This window comes from Saccoglossus kowalevskii, chromosome 4 (genome assembly GCF_978046115.1).
Source record: "Saccoglossus kowalevskii chromosome 4, keSacKowa6.1, whole genome shotgun sequence".
Classification (NCBI taxonomy): domain Eukaryota; kingdom Metazoa; phylum Hemichordata; class Enteropneusta; family Harrimaniidae; genus Saccoglossus; species Saccoglossus kowalevskii.
Genome location: NC_140644.1, coordinates 14,575,369 through 14,587,641, shown reverse-complemented (window position 1 = coordinate 14,587,641; position 12,273 = coordinate 14,575,369).

The window sequence follows — 12,273 nt, the reverse complement described above, 5'->3', positions numbered from 1 at the left end:
CTCAGTTTGTTTAGCACTGTGTTAAGACGCTGGTCATGTTCTGCTTGGTTTGCACCATGGATTGCAACATCGTCAATCAGGTGTACAGCTCCCTCACAGTCGCTAAGAACAGAAGCAAGTATCTTTTGGAAGGCGCTTGGTGCTGATGAAAGTCCATATGGCATGCGCTTATACTGGAAGACGCCCTCATGTGTTATGAATGCTGTGAGGTTCCGACTGTCTTCCGCAAGTGGTACTTGTAGGTAGCTGCGACGCAAATCCAATTTCGTGAATACTCTGGATCCATGAAATTCGGAGGTGAGTTCACTAAGGTCAGGTAGGGGATACTTATCAGGTATAATGGCTTTGTTTACATCTCGCAAGTCTACACAAAGTCTAATATCGCCGGTCTTTCTGCGTGCAACAACTAAATTTGAAATCCACGGAGAATTATCAATGCGTTCAATAATGTCCAAATTCTCAAGACGACTCAATTCCTTTGAAACTTCCTCGCGTACTGTTAGCGGTAATCGTCGAAGTTTCTGTGACACTGGGGAAATGCTTGGATCAACCCGTGGTCGGTGCGCAAAAGTAGTAATTTTCCCAAATCCAGAAAATAATTCAGGAAAGTTGTCAACAGCATCCACTGAGTTGACAATTGTACCATGTCTACTTATCTGAAATCCAAGTTGGTTGAATAAATCAATTCCCATGAGATTACTACCATTTTTTGTGACATAAAACTTAAAGTTCTGCACAGTCTGTTCATCATACTGCACTGGAAGACGTACTACACCAATAACCGGAATGTTACCTCCATTGTAGCTGGTTAACATTTGTCTAGTTGGTAGCAGTGGTATAGCTTTGAAGTGTTGTTTGTACAATTCCTCATTCAAGATGGAAACCTTAGCACCAAGGTCTAGTACTAGGTTGAGTCTAATCCCATTTATTGTCACAGCACAAGTTTTGAAACTATTGTCAATTGCGTTAACTTCAGAAACAGTATATATTAACACTTGTTCAATGTCTGAGTCCTTATTGGGTGTATCCACTTGTTTAACCTTTGTAGTTGCAGAGCTTCTACACATTCGTGCAAAGTGACCAATTTTATGACAGTTTCTGCACTCTTGTCTGTTGGCTGGGCAGTCTGAGTGACGTGTATCATGGTTATTGGAACCACAGTTGCGACAACCTGAAAGTTTATTTTGTGTGGCCCGATTTCTATTACGGTAGTTTTGAGTACGATTTCTGTTGTACTGTCTCTTGTTGATACCTTGTATTTTGGGTTTTTCTTCCAGTTTTACTTTTACTGGGTTTGGTTCGAGTGACATCGTGTCAGACGCAATCACATGTGAATCAGATAAAGCATTTTCAATTTGTTCAGCTAAAGTTGTGGCTTTATGCAAAGTTAACGTGTCTGGCTCCATTAGTAATCTTTCTCTAATACGTGGAGTATGCGTTTTCTCAATCAGCTGATCTCTGATCATTTCATCTGTGAGTGTACCAAAATTACATTTGGCAGCATGTTCGTTCAAAGTAGCAACATAACTCGATATTGACTCACCAGGACGCTGTCCGCGCTGACGAAACCGATGCCTTTCCAGGATAACGGATTTTCGAGGACCAAAGTGCGACTCGAGTTTATCCACAACATCCTTATACGTAGGGCAATCACCAAGAGACTGGAAGATTCGCTGTCCCTCGATCCCTAAACAATGTAGTAGTACTGCACGTTTTCTGCCGTCAGCAACGTCATCACTGTCTAGATTGGTGGCAGTCATATAAGTTTTAAACCCGGAATACCACCTCAGCCATGAAATCGCTGGTTCACCTGGACTAGCTAAGAAAGGTGTTGGTGGTGGGAGATGAAATTCAGCCATCCTCGTCGCCAAAATGTGGTGTCGGGCCCAATAAACACGCAGACAACAGGTTCGGTATACAAGCAAGGTTTACTTGTGTGTAATAACTAACGGAACTCACAAAGATGGCAGCCCTGTCCCAGAATCCCATCTGTTGCTAAGCAACCCAACTGATGGCGGGAATATGGCCATGCAAAGTACGGTATATGTTTATACTATTAATGCTCAGACACAACAGTACTTTCACTAGTATGCTAACCGCACATGTTGTATGTTTTCACTGGAATAGCGTCAGAGAAAAACGTGAATGTTATACTAGCTTTGCGCTTTGCGATAGAGAGAAATTGTTATCTCCATGGTCAGCCGAACAGGGTCGCGAACGGAGAGGATGATTTTGGGTTTCTATAGGTTGACCCTTGACCCGGAAATATCACCTTGCATTACACTCTCCTCGAGTATGTCCCAGTTCAGTTATTGGTTATTTTCATATGTAATGAGGCGTTAACATGACGTTTTCAAACACAGGTAATGTTCTCGTTGGACTTGAATCTCTAAAAAAATATTGTGATTTATGATAGCTTGGGGTTCGTTAAATTCACGTCAAACTAATGAACTGAACTCATGTATGAAATATCGGCCACGATAGACAATAAGAACGAATGATTTCACTAGTATATCGGTGATGGCGCTGCAGCATAACAGCAAAGGTCGATTGTTTTGCAGAACGCTTACTACACCTATGACATAATTTCTACGGCTATTGTATGGGTGTCATGTCAATTTAATTTTCATTTCAACTCAACTACCAAAGCGCTGTTTCAATGAGCATAATTTTGAATAAAAAAAATCGAGAAATTTGAAAAATAACGGTTCAAATATATCTTTACTGGTACTTTGTAGCGTTTTGCTGATGTCATCCAGATGGAACAGTATGCAATATACTGGGACAAAGGACACAAATAAGTCAAAACAAGGAGAGACTACCGTCACATTATTGTTTGTAATGCTGTATAAATATGCTTACCCATCTTAATATTTGACATCAGCTGCTAGAACGCGATCTTCATTACACCATCGCCGAATAAAAGCTTGCCCATTATTAACAACTTTTTTGATTGGCTGTTGTTGAGCCGGTGTAACGTCACAATTAAAGCTCGTCACCATCATGGTATTTCTTTTTGGAGGTACAAGTTACGCAAGTTTATTCACATACAAACTAGTTTTGAAAATGCCGCTAGGTAACCCTACCGGGAAAAACCTGCAACAAGCACACAGAATACATTGAAACATTTACAAAACCATTTTTGTCCTGAAAGAACGGTTAACTTCCTTGCACAATAATTCAAATTTATCAAAGGCCAGTTTTAGTTTTTTCCTGAATTGGTGAATTTTGCACAAATATTTTCTTCATTCATCAAAGGCCCATTTTATATTTATGTTCCGAAATAGTAAAACGGCCTCTCAAAAATTGTTCAAGTTTTCACCTCGCCTGACCACGTACGAACGTAATTCAGCGTACTTATAATGACTTTCATAATCTGGCACCATTTTGGTTTGGCTGCCGCTATAGTAGCATTTACAACACATATGGCGACTCGCTGGATACTATCTTGAGGTATATTGGGTAACGAGCCCCCAAGAGATCTGGCCCACGTCGGAAACCTAACCACAACGATAGGAATATAGCCGGCCTAATCGCTGACTGTTTTCCTATTTCGTTACGTGATCAGAACACTCATGTATTGTGGGTCAAACGGGAGATGTCATACTAAGACTAAATGAAAATGTCAATAGAAGGTTCAATTAATTCCTTTTCAATTTATTTTATCAAATCGTATACATTTTCGAATGGCAACGTTATAAAAACAATTAAACAATACTGTACTGCCCTAGTTACCCAGGGCAATGTAAGTACACTGAAAATATTGTTTTAATTTCCATAATTCAATTGTTAGGTTTTGACTTTCTGAAATTCGTCTTACAAATTTGATTGAAATAAAGCTTCGTCAAATAATCTAATAAAAACAAAGTTGAATTCACAAATATAGCGGTATAATAGCTTACGTCTTTCCTAGCGTGTAGCGTTCACAGTAATTACTCTCTTACCCTCCGCGCACTGAAGTGACAGCGACTAAGTACTGAAATACTCTTTTTTATTGCAACTTTGATTGTAAAAAGATGAATAGTAACAATATGTCTAACTGAATATATATTATATAAAGTTGTATCACGTAGATGAACACAGAAACATTATCAAACGAATAAATTCTTAATGAACTTTATATGTAACGACACCACTTTATCACGAAAGGCAAGATTATTATAATTTTGACACGCAAAAAAGATGGCGTCCACGATGCTTGAAAAAATAATTTTAAACAGAACCAACATTGAAATACTTTATGTTCGCTTGGAATTTACTTTCGCTATTTTCGCTGAGGGATGATTCAATGAAAATAAAATGCGGTGAATCTACCCTTTTCCTATATTTTACATTCAACTCATCAGAAACCAGTGAAAATAAACTCCATACAAAACACTCAAGTATTTTACAGTACGGAAACTTGGCGTCTATAATAATATTGACCGGTTGTCGGGTAAACCGACGATCATATTTCTCATTCAATAAACCCGTATGTGAATAGCATTTATAAGTGCAAAGAATGACGTACATCCATATTGCCATGCGTGCATACATAATAGAAACTCTGAATGTTAATCAAACATTGTGGATGGTAAATACGATTGAGTGTTTCTTTTACAGCGATGAAATGTACTTTTGCCCACATACACCGTGATACTTTTAATGCCAAAATCTGACGAGACAGGTATGATGTTACCATGGTTTCCGACTAATGCAGTATCCATTCGATTTATATATTTGGAATTCGTGTTCAATTGTAGATTGCGTGTATTGGCGCATGCGCATTATATTCAATAACAGACGATACATTGTGTATGCCTTAAGCCCACACCGTACCATGTACTGGTATTTGGAGCAATAGTACTCGAAACGACAAAAGAATATAAATATTTCTAAAAAGATGTCATAGTAACTTGGCAGGAATTTAATTAACCGACATAAACAAATAGTGAATTTAAACAGTTCGAGTTTACTTTGAGCTGTAGTATTATTATTTTAATACACTGCACGCCGAAGGCAGTATATTATCACAAACGACTTAAATTTCTAACACAATGTCTTAGCATTAAATGATTTGTGTTTCATTAATCTGCAGTATATTTACATAATGGGGGATTGATAAAGTGTTCGTGGAACTAGGCTGCATTAAAATCAATACCTCATATTATATGATAACTACCACACTTTATTATTAATGACGTACAAGTCGAGTATACTGTTACATATTACGCCGTTAAACGTGCTGACACGGCCAACCTATTTATCAACTGAACTAACATTTATTTCCTAAATGCAAACAACTCAATGGTATACATTATTTTAATTAGATTTGACAGTAGTTTTGTGATATTTTTCAAATGAGTTCGAAATCTACATACATAAAACTGAAGTGGCCCATCGGCGTACTGTACATTGCGATATCGCATTTCAGTGCTAGATATACAGCTGTTCGTGACGACGGCGTTTCCACCCACCGTATATAGTCAATACAACGGGCGACAGTTTGAGTGTACATGGAATACGTTCCTATGGGAAGACGCTTATTTGAACTGCAGAAACTAGATTATAAATGTGGACACAGTGGCGTGTCGGGCACGAGATCACCGAGGCGTAACTGCAATGTAAATATAATGAATAACTCACTTAATTCTCAGCTCATCTCACCAATTCACCCTCGGCCAGCAGACACCATGAAGACGGTCGGTTTTACCAACGCTACGCCTTTCCTCAACGTCACCGAAAAAGTAATCGACGTGGAAGCTACGCAAGAATTACTGCGGCTGGTGGGTACATCGGTTATCGGGTGCTTGCTCACTTTCGTTATACTGGTCGGAAATTTAATCGTGCTCGTGGTTTTCCGGACAGACCGTCAACTTCGCCGCAAAAACTACTACTTTATATATAACTTGGCTATAGCTGATTTCATCGTCGGTTTGAACTCGGTACCTGGATATACCGCTTATCTTGCCATTGGTTATTGGCCGTTCGGGCGCATAGCATGTGATATTTGGCTGATCATAGACTACGTTGCGTGCGCTGTATCCTTATTTACTATTATTGTCATTACCGTTGACAGGTATATGTCTTTGTCTAATCCTATTGCACACGTGACTAATATGCCAAAATCTCGCGTTCTTACCTGGATCGTCACCACATGGGCCATAGCTATTGTATTATACGGGTTACCTATATTCTTATGGCCCCGAATTCACGGGTTCTATGAATACGCACCAGAAACCTGCGTCATAGATTATCTCAGTCACACCTGGTTCACGTGGATCCAGACTGTTTTAGGATTCTGGCTACCAATGTCAGTGCTCGTAGTTCTATATATCCGCATATACATGTTTGCTAGTCACGTGACTTTGAGAAAAAGAAAATACCACGCGAAGTTTGTTGGTCACGCGAAGAAAAAAAGTTCGGAGTTGAAAGTGACAAGTATTTCTGATAAAGTCCACCAGTCCTATTTGTCATCACCCAGTGGATTGAAAGTGAATTTTTCTGAGACAGAACTGGAAATGTTTTTTGAGTCAAAAGAAGCGGTGAAGAAGCAGCACGACGAAGGTACAATATATGCCGAGGATAAAACGGATGATCTAAACTATCGTTGTATATTGGGCACAGAGACAACACCATCATTTATGTATGTTAATCAAGCTTTTCGCGACGACACATCGATACATCACTCAACAGCTGACCAGATATTGTCTTCAGGTACACTGATGAGCTCTCTAAAACACCGCGCGTCAACTGTAGCTAACAAAGTCGATAACGTTGAACAAAGTGAACAAATAAAAACCCAGGACGGGGACAAGGTAGCGACAATGCTCTTGGATGATCAAACAACAGGAGAAGAGATCCTGGCCCGTATCAGTTATTTTTCAAGAGAAAACGACGAACATCGTACTACCAAACGCACAAAACTACACATACGTGGAAGTGTGACTTATTATAACAGCCGATGCAATAACAACAATTCTAGATACAAAAGTTCAGTTGAAAAACGCTCCATTGAAATGAAAACTATGAACGGTATCTTAGGTGATAACCAGAACATCGGGACAACTGAAAAGGAATTACCCAAATACAGAGGTCGTAGGAAAAATATTTCCATAAGAACAAATTCACTCAAAGCAAGAGTCAAGACTTCGGAACGCAATGAAACGAATATAAAATGTACACAAGTGTACAAGTCCAACAAGAAATCACCGACTAGCTCCTCGGACAATAAAGCGTTGAGTACAGTATCAAGCTTAGTATTAGCTCTAACACTCTGTTGTATGCCTTACCATATAGCCGCCATGGCGTCTAGTATATGCCCAACATGTGTCAGTCAAGATATTTTTAACGCCTTCTATTGGATTTACTACACAAATAGTGCATTGGATCCGTTATGCTATGCGTATTCATTAAAGCGTTTTCGGCTTGCATTGCAGCGCGTATTCATTCGATGCAAACCGACACAGCCGGCCATATATGGGAGCAACTGACGTATGACCCACTCGACCAATCAAGACTTTGGAAACCTTGTACGTTACTGGTTGTGTGACCATATATGGCAGTTATACGCACGTCACTACGCTTGGTATCCATATTAGAAACATGTTTGTCACATGACCGTGCGACATTTCGTCATGTTATTACAAAATGACAAACTTGACAAGGAAATGTTGCGTTGCGAATGTTGCCTTTATTTGCCAGGCCAAATTTAACCTTTAATGGATAGGACGACAAGTCGATATAATATCTAAATTGTAGACATTACCATGGATTTGTAATTATTAATTTAACGATTTCATTTTTATAAATATAATATAGGAATCGCTCTACGCACACACATTTTACGCCTACTTAATTTACGGTAGTTTCTCTACTATTAAAGCAGATGACTATTTTTAATGACTTTCACAATATTCACAACAAGCAGGAGGGTCGTCACCTGCGCATGCGCGGGAATTGAGTCCCAAGCGACGAAAACAACACGCGCTAAAAACGCAAAGGGTCATGGGTAGACGCTTGTCTGTAAACAATGACACGCTATGGCCATCTGACGCATGCGCAGGTGACGACTCCCCCGCTTTAAGTTGTTAGTAACAAATATCAAATAACAAATGTATGGTCACGCAAAACATGGGCGTCTATAAAAATGTCCATTTTTAAAGGATTTACCATTCTGTAGTATTGTAGAAACTCAAACGATTTCACAACATTTATTCGGTTACCTATGGTGAACAGAAATAACACGTTATTATGAAATCAGTAAGGTGGTTGATTGTAGTTGTCTCGAAATATTATAACATTCTGATTAATACTATATGTATATTTTTATGAAATAATGTCTTAATAAGGATTTCTATGGAAATTGTTCCGCGCAAATGATATGTTTTGTCTTTTTGACAGACAGTTTTCTTCAAACAGATATTTCGTACTGTGGGCAAACACTCCGAAATGTTGATGGCTTAGTTTTTTTTAAATATTATGCGGGTGTGATACCTTGAAGCTGCTGTTTATGTATGTAAGCAATTATTCTCATATTACTGCAATATTTAGTTATACGAGTATTACTATAACCATGGAGTTGACCCAGAGTCTCTGTCGAAAGCATTTTATAGAAACAGGTACTTTTCGAGTCGTTCAATAAGTGATTTTCCGTTCAACTGCGAGATCTCGCGAGTTGCATGAAAGACGCGCGTCGAACGTGATTTTGAATTTCTTTATTTCGTAGCTCAGATCGACCGGCCGATCTTCGACAGAGAAATATTGCTTTCGAATACCATTACTTCATCGAAATTGACCATCATCAAATGTGTACATGACATTATTAAGCATGGAAATATCCCCCAAAATACTTTCGCGTTTGTCGACGGAATCCCACGCGATGTTTGACGCCACTACGACGCTATGACCTTTGTTTGTCCTGTTTTTACGTTCGATTTCACGCACAACGCGTGATTCTCGCAGTGAACGGAAAATGGTCAATTACTTTGAATGCATTTTAACCTAAACTGTAATTATTCAAAATGTAATGGGGAAAGCACATTTATTAATTAAGAAATAACCACCCAGAGTCGATTATAACACGTGTTTTTGACAAATTTTACACACGAGATATTGAATGTGTATATGCAGTATGCTGGTCAAAATCGAGTTATATACTCGCCTCTTGGGGTGCACGTGGTTATTCATATTATATTATACAAACTTCATTTTAAATGCAACTCAGTGAGATACAAAAATATTATGAAAGTAACAACAACCATACATGTAATACTGTACCCGAAACATTTTACTTACATCCGTGGTTAAATAAAAAAAATAGCCCAGGAACAAGTACAAACGCGAATGGCACTGCGGGTCCGATTGGGTTTTGAGTACCAATAACATTTTCGGGTTCACAAACGAGATGCTGCAGACAACTTAATTGTTCTGACGTCGTTTGCGTAATTCTCAAAATTCTCGTGCTTCTCGTTTGAACCTACAATTCTGGAGAATGTTCGACATTACGTGCTGTATCCATAGGAAAAAAACACATTATTTTTGGCGGATTTTAGTTGACAGAAGGATTTAACCTCACTGTGATGAGGCATAATTCTGAACACGGAAAACCGTGTATTTACCATCGGCGTGCATAATTAAAAACACGCCCTCAACCAAACAGAATGACATATTCAGGCAATTGAAAAAATGCGGGTATATTATAATAAGTAATAATGTTCGATATATGGAAACGTAATTACGTAATTAAAACATCCTTTGCTTACATCATATTATACAATTTCAGCATGTATTACACACGTGCTATCCGTCGCGCCCTCCAGCGACAAGCGCCTTTGTGACGTGGACGTCCATTAACTAAAAAAAAAAACCTGTTTACTGAGATTTGCTATATTCTAAGTTACGAACTACTGAATATTAACCACATAAGATTGTATACTACGAATCTACCACCCGTTTACGTCTTTGTGACGCCACAGACACGCACTGTCGGTAGAGGGCGCGGTTTATTTAGAAAGGTGTATATTAATATAGACACAGTAGGTCTATTCATTTCTAGCAAACACCTCGAGGACAATCGAGATGTACACTCAGTGATGTATGTAACATAAACAACCTTTTATCTCATTGACTTTTTTCGGATCCCATCCATACTTCGTAAGGAAATGGGAGCCTCACATTATCTTATGTTAAAAACTGCATACAGCTGCTCGTTCAAAAACGCAAAGCACATGTAGTGGATTGTGGGTTTTGTTTACGTGCAGCAATGCACGTAACCATGAGAAAAAGATACCACCACACTTCAAGTATGTGGCATATGAAGAAGGAAGTAAAGAAAAGTTGAAGTTTGTTCCGACGAGATACATGTGTCTAATTCAAGTTGTTTACGACTCAACTAAAGTAATTGACTACATTGTTTCAATGCACATCTTGATTTGATCTTGAAGACAATGTCTGAATTCACAAACTTGTGACAGTGTGAATGGAGAGACTGAATTTACGGCATGATAAACGTATGTCCATTGTATGCAACAGTACTATGTCTTACTACTAGCTGTGGGGAACACGTTGTCATTGATGATTTCAACTCAAAGAACATTAACCGGGAGACCATACCAGCGAAGCAGTATGCACAACTGTAAACATAAATTACTAACAGAAAATGATTTAATTTTTTATGAGATGATGAATTTTAGTGCATTGTCATTAAACACAGAAAATGAAGAAAAAATGTTGTGTATTTGAATTATATTGAAATACCCCATTTCTGTAAGTTGCGCTCTCTGGCTACAGAGACGTTTCAGTGACGTAATCAATGAAATCAAGTTGACCTGTGGCCTCACGTCAATAACAAATCACGTTCTCTGGCGATTTCCTGAATGACGAACGCCTACATAACACAACAGAGTCATCGTTTTGAGCAGCGAGGCTTTATGTGATATTGACGTCACGCAAGCAATTCGTCACAGGTCATTTCTTATTAAAGGTTAATTGAGAACTGCTTCCTTGCATCCAATTATTACCTTATAGAGTAACATTATATATTGATATGTTTTTAACTGTGTTAAAACACTACTACACCAGCTACTACACCAGCTTATTAATTTTATATTATAAATACCCGGAGCAAACTGCGTATAACGTTACAAGAAAGTAGCTCCATTATATTCGTCATATGTGAAATAACGGTACCAAACGCGTTTTTTTCTCTATGGGGAGCGAGCCAACACGCAACAACACTCTAATTTAACGATTCATGTAACTCAAACTAATATATTATTATTCGAAGCGCATATACAATACTGTGTACCACGACGCTTGAAAAAGATGGGATTAAACCTGGTCGCGCTCACTAGATATAAAACGCTTCTGTGGCGTCACAATGACGTGGGTGAAGGCAATGTCATCTGGAATATATCCAAATCTCCCCAAACATAATCTTCAATGATCAATAGCTGCAATTCAAAACGATAGCGAACGGCTTATGTGTTACGTCACAGAAGCGGTTTCTCGCTAGAGGGCGCGATTTAAAGAAAAATAGTATCGCGTGAGACTCATACAAAAAAAGCCGGTAGGCTTATTGTCGATCCGCTCCGCTGTTGCCAGAGTAGGGCATGAACGTGAAGCTAAAACTGGGCCCCTTATACGAAGTTCGGTAAAAGCATTCAGTCTTTTGAAGCCACTTTAATACTAGCGTGTCTTTTGCTTTTATCGTTATATTCACGCAAGTTAACCCTTTAACCTAGATTTCGATAAGATGACAACCTTGCGCAAAAGTCAAAGTCGCCATTTTTGTATATATGAGACCCATATATCGCGCATGCGTGGGGCGTGACGATTACCGCCTTTTAAACACTGCTACTATTACAAGACTCTTAGAGGTGATACATTTGGCGCGAAAGTATTCAAAAATCAGCTTTTTTGGCTGTTGTCATGGCAACAGTGGACCAGGATTTTTTTCCAGATATTACCACCGAACTAGCGTGAACGTATGACTTGTTGACCAAGTATGAACGAAATCGACCCAGCCAATCACAGAAGAATTAAAAAGCCGTTCCCGATGAAACGTTGAGGTCAAATTTCTCGACAATGAAAAAAGATATAAAAACAAAAACAAATTGTATTATTGTGCCCAGCCCAAGCTGAGTAGAATGAGCTATTCCTGAGGTTTTTAGTCCTGTAATTGTAGGAGGAGATGCATTTGAGAAGCTATAAAAAAACAATTTTTGGATGTTACCATGGAAACGGTTGACCAGGATTTTTTTTTTAGATTTTACCACCCGACTAGATTAATGG